The 9,126-nt window shown below is 38.6% G+C and overlaps 1 pseudogene; it reads left to right on the top strand.

Moving 5' to 3' along the window:
- Window positions 1-5,902: 5,902 nt before the first annotated feature.
- LOC129236152 (uncharacterized) lies at window positions 5,903-7,669 on the top strand (annotated as a pseudogene).
- Window positions 7,670-9,126: the final 1,457 nt, after the last annotated feature.

Genomic DNA, 9,126 nt, shown 5'->3' with positions numbered 1-9,126 from the left:
TAGTAATACAACGCCGTCATATGCTGCTTTGAAACCTATTAAAGGTTACTCAAAAAACTAATGGTTACTGAATAAAACAAGATTCAGCTGCTACCACTTGCTACCTTGCGACCCCGAAAACATATAAATTTACATGCATCTTGATTATGTTCTTGAATATACGCTATTTCACGTGAGGGGGTGGCCAATAGGGGTGGAAGGGGGTGGACTTTCAAAATTTTGAGATCAAATTCGTAATCAGCGACCCCGACAACACCCGAGTAAGAAATTTTGAATCAATTACTTAATTTTTTGAGTTTTGGCCAGATTTTCGGGAATCGGTCTTCCCCGTCACTAGTCCCACTTTCTAAAATACGTCTACGTTTTCTGGAGTTGCGAAAATAAATACTTCCATCGGAGTCGGGACAGTCTTCCCCATTTATAAAAGGTATTTCTGGGTTCTGGGGCTCAATCGTCAAATCTGCTTCTAACTCTTCAACATCTGAGCTAACATTATATTGTCTTTACACAATGATTTGCTCTTTATTGTATCCTCTTTTTACCTTCATTGTAACCTGGGTATAAAATTGAATCCATCAGAACAAGAATTTATTGTTAATAATAGACTTTCACAAACATAATCACGATTCCGAGAGAAATGTTACTCGAAAAGATTTTCACAAGAAATACTACTTCAACCGATAACTGTACACATATGTGTACGTTTATAATTGGCTATAAAATGCGACTTATAATACGATTTCTAAACTTATACAATCATTGAAAGGGATTACATTTTACTTACCTGATATTTTATTTGGGAAGTAATAATATGATAGTTTTTGAATAAATGGAAACCCTTTACGCACAAGAAGTTATCGTTGCAATGCTAAAAAAGCACCATGAATAAAGCAGAATATTCCGATGTCCGTTCCGTTATACTTATCGATTTGTTTTTGCTTAGTTGAGGGATTCTGTAGTGAAATATTCTCTAATAAAGTTTTACTTCTTTTCTCTTGAAATAACTAAAATAAAAAAAACCTAAACGTACACATATGTGCCGATGTCCCTGAAGAGGTTAAGCTAAATGTAAAATAGTTTAATAATTACTACGGAAAAAAAAAACGATTTGTGGTTGACTAAGATGTCACACGGCCATGTAAAATCAGCGCAAGAAGAATTGAAAAACAAATTTACGTCCAGACATGCCCTAGGAAACAGAGCATTCACTTCATAATTGGTGCTCGAGCAGCTCATTTTAAAGATTTTATACTGTCCAAAATTCTAATTAGGAACATTAAAAAATTAATGGCTTAAAATATGGTGGACCCAGACGACGGTGAATAGTATCGGGCCATTTCATGGATGCGGTTCTGGGTCCTACCGAAGTAACAGGTGTCATAGATGAATGGATTGCGCTATCCAGAGATGATTAACGATTTTTATGGTCGGAATTGGATGGTATTGATCTGAATAACGTTTATTTTCAACAAGAGGGCGTTACGTGCCACACAAGCAACGAAACAATTGATCTTTTACGGGAAAAGTTTCCGGACCGTGTGATCTCTCGAAGAGATGATCTGAATTGGCCACCGAGATCTTGTGATTTAACACCTTGTGACTTTTTTCTTTGGCGTCACGTGAAAGAGAAGCTCTACGCCAACAGCCCTGGGTCAATTCAGGACCTCAAAGATGGAAATCGTGAGGCCATCGAGGATATAGGACAGCCACTTTGCAGTTCAGTTATGGAAAGTTTCATGAAAAGCATATTGTCCTATAAGCGTGGTCGTGGTGATCATTTGCCTGATGATATTCTCTACTATTTACGGCATATCTTCCTCTTTATCCGTCCGATCGTTTATATTAAAAAATAGCATTTTTCTTTGAATATCAAAATAACACCTCTTATTGCAAAACCCTGTATATATTGAAAATTCTAAAATCCTTCAACAGTCTCTGAATAAATCCCTTCACTTAGTTATTCAAATAACCGCCATTGCTGCCCTAAATATTAAACTTTGTTTACTTTTAGTATTTCAAATTGTATTTCTTTTCAATGGCAACACTGTTCCCCAACTAAAATCAGTATTTATATCTTTTATTGTTGTTGTTATTGTTGACGTTGCCACTGCTGCCTGCCGCCGCTGTTATTTGATGTTGATATTGTTATTGATGTTATAGTGCAGCAGTTGCTGTTATTGTTCAGTGCGACACAATAAAATTCATTGCGTTAATTTTTTATTGTCTGCCTTCTCCAGGTCGCTCGATTTTAGCGCATTCAGTTCGCTTGTTTTGGATGTTGCATGCCTGCTGTGTGCTTGTACACCTGAGAAAACATTACCTCATCTGTATAATTGCGCATACCGGTATTGTATTTGTAAATGCAGATAATCAAACGTACACAAATGCATTTTTAAATTTATTTATGTTAAAATATATTATTTAAAGCACTATATTATGAATTTGCTAGGCCTTGAATTGTTTGTAAAGTCTAGTGCAGGACTCTCTGCATTCTTCACTGGGGGGTGCACAGCCGGTTTGGTTGGATTGGGTTGGGTTGGGCTAAAATCAAAAAAATTCATTGGTTATTTCTCCGGTTTTTTCAAAGTTGTGAAAGTTGTTGTATCACATAAAGCGAGCTATTTTGGAACTTTGATTAATTCAATGCGTTCGCAGGCGCTTTTGTTTTCTTTTGCTTGATTCCAAGGCTGGAGTTGCTGATGGTATTGGCGTTGGCTGCTAAGTATATAAAATCCTTCTAAACATTCTCTGATTCTAGACCTTCTGGCGGCATCTTCCGAAAGCTGCAGGGGAAAATTGTTCAGATTTTTTATGAAAATGGTAGATCTTTGAGAGAAACATATCGCAAACTTCGTGACTTTTTTGGTAGAAATAATCATCTGAATGCGTCAACAATTCACGCTAGGTGAAAAAATTTCAAAGCAGACCAACAACTGGACATTCTGTTGAGAATACCATATTGCTGCTCTATCGCCAAATGTCACTGAACAACCTTCAATGGCGATATATCAGCGTTCTCAACAGTTAGGCATTCATAAATCGACTGTTCAGTGGATTTTACCTGTGTTGTTGTTTTTGACATATAATTCCTGATCATCGTACATTGAGTAAAAATAGTGAGACTTGAAAGAATCTTAATTTTTATATTGAAGTGAAACTTCTTAGGCGTCGATGGACGAGTGAGAATGGAGAGTAAAATTTCAAGGCCATGCAACGTTTTGGGCAATTTGGTTCCGTAGAGCAAAAGGAGAGAGAGAGAGCTATATCTTATATATGTATATCATAGACACACTTTATGCTTTCCACGTCTCCCTTCTGTGCGGTCCTTCGTGTTTTCCCCACTCTTACGCTCAGGCTCTAGTCTAAGTCGTACGATGTTACTCGTATTGTAGGAGAAAGAGAGAACCACGTATATATTATATACAAGGCGTTAAAATATAACAGAGAGAGAAAGAGGGTGACGCGATAACGTACAACACTAACACCATATTTCTTTAGTAGAGCGAAAGAGAGCAACATATTTTTGTAAATTTAGTCTATTTGTATTCTCTGCAAATGTTGTGAATTTATTTAGATATATATTCTTTCTCTCTTTCTCTCTCATTGTCTCTTGGGTCTCTCACTCTTTCTTTGTCTGCCTTGAAAGTTTCACTTATGTTATGTGTACTACGCTATTATTTTTATTTATTTATATTTCTTGGGTATGGAAGTAAGTTTGCGTCCTCGTAAAAGAGGTGTCGCCGCTGATATTATTTTTGTGTTTGCTCTAGTAATATACTGTTGGTTTGAAGGTGTATATGTTAGGCCTCGATCGCAGTAGTTGACATTCGTTTGAAGCGTAAAGATCCTTCTTTATCTGACGCCAAATATGTCTACGTTCGTCCCGAAAAGCAGTATTAGTGGAAAATCATGCTTCATTATTAGCTTCTAAAACAAAGTGCAGCTGAAACGTGTCATACATTAAGCAATATTTACGGTAATCACGCTCCATCAAATACAACTTGTAAAGAGTGGTTTCGACGCTCCCAAGGTGGCAATTTCGACGTGAGCTATAAAGATCGCGAAGGAGCACCGAAGAAACTCGAAAATACTCAACCAGAACAATTATTGGATGAATACGCATGTCGAACCTCGAACCCTTGATGATTTGTCTAACGAGTTGGCTGTTGATAGATCAACCATCGATAAACGTTTGCACGCGATGGGAATGGCCCAGAAATCAGGTAACTGGGAAACTGGGTGCCACTTCAATTGAAGGAGAGGGATATCGAGAGACGTTTGGTGACGTGTGAGATGCTTCTGGATGAAAGAAAGTCACTGGCGATGAAAGATGGTTCTAGTATGATAACTCTAAGCGTCGCAAAGGTAGGAGCCTGCCAGGTGAACCAGGTCCATCGAGAGTGAAAAAAAATATGCATGCTTCAAAGCTTATGTTGTGGATCTGGTGGGATCGGAAGGGTGTCATCTATTATGAACTCTTTAAGCCATCTGAAACCATCACTGGCGATCGTTACCGACTGCAGCTAATGCGTTTAAATCGAGCTCTCAAAGAAAAGCGACCGAAATGGGACGGTAGCCATGACAAACAGATTTTGCTGCATGACATAGCCAGGCCACACGTTGCTAAATCGGTCCAGAAATATTTAGAGGGACTGAATTGGGAAATCTTGCCCCACTTGCCGTATTTCCCAGCCATTGCACCTTCGGATTATCATCTGTTACGTTCAATGCAGGCAGCCCTTATTGGAGAGCGATTCACTTCTTACGAGAGCATCGCAAACTGGCTCAAGAATTGGGTGAAGCCAAAAAAACTCGATTTTTTCGTCAAAGGAATCCGTACGATGCCCGAAAGATGAAGTAAAGTTGAAGCTTCCAATGTATTATATAATTGTTTAAATAATTCGAAACTTTGTCTAAGAAAGGACGGAAACTTACTTCCAAGTCGACGAATATATAGAGGATGTCGACTATTTTGTAAAGAAACTTTTCCAAAACTTGACAAAGTTGTAATCTGTGATTGCAATTTCATAATCGAAGCTTTGCCAATAATCTGTTCGCTCATATTGGCTTTCAATAATATAGCAGTATTGAGTAGAGCTTTGCTGGATTAAAAATCCTTCTTTTTAATAGCTGTTAAAAATCTCTTGCAAACTCAGAACTCAGCGAGTACTCCAGGGGAGTTGTTGTTTTAAAGTCGAATTATTGCGTCCCGGCTTCGGGATGGCCGAATGGTGTTAACTGAACCTCATGGATGGGTACTCCATTTAAAAGGTCAACACTGGTATCACCATTCGATAGAGTTGAGACATCCAGTATCCAGAACTGGTTTTTTTCTTGTAACTTCAAGATATACTGTGAGCGGCCAAAAGTTTTAAATGAGTAAGGCCTATAGCGCGTGATGTGAAGAAAAATCCCTTTAACCCTCCGATGTTCATATGGGTCTGGCCAGACCCATTCGATCTTTAAATGTATGTAGATCTTTTATTTTTAATATCTGAGGCTTCTTAGTCCATGACTTCCTAAAATGTAGTGTGCTAAACACAATGAAGTTGCAAAATTAAGATTTTTGCTATATTTGTTGTAAAAATAATAATTTTAAACTAATTTCGTCAATTAAGCTCACATGGGTCTGTGCAGACCCATATAAGCTTCTCATGTAAATTGGTTAACCATTAGATGCAAACGACTAAACTGTTAGTGGAGGCAGCGGCAAAGATAATTTTTTAGTTGACATTTGAAAATTAAAGTGAACACGTGTTTTTTAATTAGTGTTTTATTAAATAAAATGGAACAAGTAAATATGGATGAAGTTGATGTGATGACGCGTTTGCTTCGTAAGCTAAGTGCAGCAAATGTGAGTCCGGAAGAACGTCAGCGACTTCAGGCGCAAATTGAAGAAATTATGGGACAGGAGTCCGATCCATTTGAAACAAGTGGCGACCTAGAAGATGATGAATATTTTCCAGATGAAGATGACTTCGGTGAAGCATCAAATTTAGAACAGAAAATCGAGTTAGAAGCTGTTCTTGATAAAAACCATGATGATATTGAGGATTTATATAGAGAAGCGATTGCCCTTCAGGCTTCAACCACAATGGAATCATGCAGCACATCTATTAGCCAGGGCCTTATATACAGGTCGAAAGATGGTAAGATGTGGAATTCAAATCCTCCACCACCTGGAAGGCCTCGTTGTCACAATGTTACAACTTTTACTCGTAAAGGGCCACTACGAGGATCGTCACCGAGTCATAAAGCTCTTTTCAAGCTATTGCTGTCTCCTGAAATCGTAAGTATCATTGTGCGGAAAACCAACAGAAAAGCCGTTGAAGCGTTTCGTCTATGGAATGAAAAGCATCCCAGTAATAAACATCGTTCTTGGGTAATGACTAACGAAGACGAAATGTGTGCTTTTTTTGGGATGCTACTTATTGCTGGTGTATTCCACTCGAATTCTCAGCCAGCGAAAAAATTGTGGGCCAGTTACAATATGCCAATTTATAAGGCCACTGTGTCATTGAATCGGTTCAAGAGCTTAACTACTTTCATCCGTTTCGATAACAGTGGTACTCGTGCTGAGAGGTTGAAGCAAAGCAAATCTGCTGCCCAGGACGATGTATGGCTCATGCTGATGGCCAATTTAGAGAAAGCATACACTCCGGATTGTCATGTAACCGTCGATGAACAGTTATTTCCATATCGTGGGCGCACTCGATTGACCCAATATATTCCGAGTAAGCCGGCAAAATATGGCATGAAAGTGTGGTGGATTTGTGACTCTGTTTCAAACTACCCTTTGAAAGGTATAATTTATACCGGAAAACCACCAGGTGGCCAGCGAGAAACGAATCAAGGTGAACGGGTCGTCATGAAATTGATGGAAAATTATATGGACAGCGGTAGGCCTGTTTATGCCGACAATTTTTTTTCAACATACAACTTGGCAGAAATGTTGATGGATCGTAGAGTGGCTTTCGTCGGTACCGTAAGAAAAAATAAGACCTTCATTCCGCATGAATTACTTAACCCGAAGCGTGATGTTAAAAGCACTTTATTTTGTTATCACAATAATAATATCGCTCTGTGCTCGTATATCGCAAAGCCGAAAAAGCCAGTAATTATGCAAAGCAGAGTGATAAGAGGCGCTCATTTATCATTGAATTGGCACGGCAGCTAGTTATCCCACATATGACGAAACGGGCGACTAACCCATTAGTATGGAGGTTTGCTCATATAAGACAAGCAATGAATCTTTTCAATATCAAGGTGAGTATGAATTATATACACACCTACATATATCTCCGCGTATAAAGATATGTGCATGCATGTATTCATATTTACTAATTTAAAATAAATTATTTCGCTACTTTTAGGTACCATAATCTTGTCCATCGACATCAGATGCAGCACAGCAACAATCATATGCTCAAGTTGCTTCAACACGGTCATCGTGATACCATTGTGCTGCTTCTTCTTCGAAAAAGCGACATAAAACTCGTTATAACTGCAGCAAATGTAATCGTCCCATATGTCTTAATGAACATTCCATGCAACTATATAGTTGTAAACCCAATTGCCTTTCGTAATTAATACTAATCCGTTCAAATAAATAAATAAAATTATTTTTAAAACCGTATTGCTTACATTATTTGTATGGGTCTGGCCAGACCCTTATGATGCACTTACCGCATCATAAGGCACCGAACATCGGAGGGTTAAAAGTGCGCTCAAAATATCACAAGAAGTTTCAACTGCATCAGATACGTAAGTACCAGTACAATACGTTGAGCGTTGCACGCAAATTGGTTACATGGGAGACGAAAAAAGCGCTAATATCGACAGTTAATAAAAAAAAAACGTTTTGATTATGCAAAAAAAAAACCGAAAATCGGGATGCTCCTTTCTGGAATAATGTCCTGTTTAGCGATGAAAGTAAGTTCGAGGCATTTGGGGAGAAAAAACTGGTTAAAGTCTGGAGAACCAAAAATAGTGATAACCACAGTTAAACACGACCAAAATTTGATAACCACAGTTAAACACGATTCGGATTCTATGATAGTGTGGGGATGTGTGGCGGCAAGCGGAGTTGGCAATTTGGTTTTTATTGAAAGTATCATGAACAAAACGAATCTCAATATTTTACAAAATAATTTACTAACCAGTATGCAGAAATTAGACTCGCAGGCATCTTGGATCTTTCAACAAGATAATGATCACAAGCACAGGACAAAAATAGTAAAATAATGGCTGCTTTGTCGTACTCTTAAGACATTGGATCATCCTTCTTAGTCACCGGACTTAGATCCTATTGAATATTTGTGGGAGCATTTAGACCGCCACATCGGGAAAAAGACATTCACCAATATGGATATGCTGAGCTATTGTGACTAAGTTTAGAACCAAATTTACATTATTGGACATCAAACCAACAACACGCTTACGTAGAGTGCGAACTGAAGAAAATATCGCAGATGTATCGGCCAGTGTTAATGATGACCATCAATTATCGATTCGTCGCCGTTCGCAGCATTGGGCCTCTGTTACTCAACAACGTGGAAGATTTTACGAAAGAATTTAGGTGTGAAGCCTTTGAAAAAACAGCTGGTGCAAGAATGGAAGGCGAACGACCTACCGCAACGCAGAATTTTTGGTGAATGGGCTCTTGGAAAGTTGGCCGAAGATCCACTTTTTTTATCGAAAAATTGTGTTCAGCGACGAGGCTCATTTTTGGATCAATGGGTACGTAAATAAGCAGAATTGTCGATTTTGGAGTGAAAATCAGCCAGAAGAATTGCAAGAGCTACCAATGTATGCAGAAAAGGTCACAGTTTGTTGCGGTTTATGGGCTGGAGGTATCATTGGACCGTATTTCTTCAAAGATGCTGCGAATCGTAACGTAACTGTGAATGGTGGGCGCTACCGTGAAATGATATCCAACTTTTTTTGCCCAAAATGCAAGAGCTTGACTTGCATGACATGTGGTTCCAGGTTTCAGCAAGACGGTGCCACATGCCACACAGCACGCGTAACAATGGACTTGTTGAAAGGCGAGTTCGGTGAACATTTTATTTCACGTTCGAGACCTGTCAATTGGCCACCCAATTCGTGCGATATAACGCCTTTAGA

The sequence above is a fragment of the Anastrepha obliqua genome, chromosome 1, assembly GCF_027943255.1.
Source record: "Anastrepha obliqua isolate idAnaObli1 chromosome 1, idAnaObli1_1.0, whole genome shotgun sequence".
In the NCBI taxonomy this organism is placed as follows: Eukaryota; Metazoa; Arthropoda; class Insecta; order Diptera; family Tephritidae; genus Anastrepha; species Anastrepha obliqua.
This window is presented reverse-complemented; position numbering and strand designations above follow the sequence as displayed.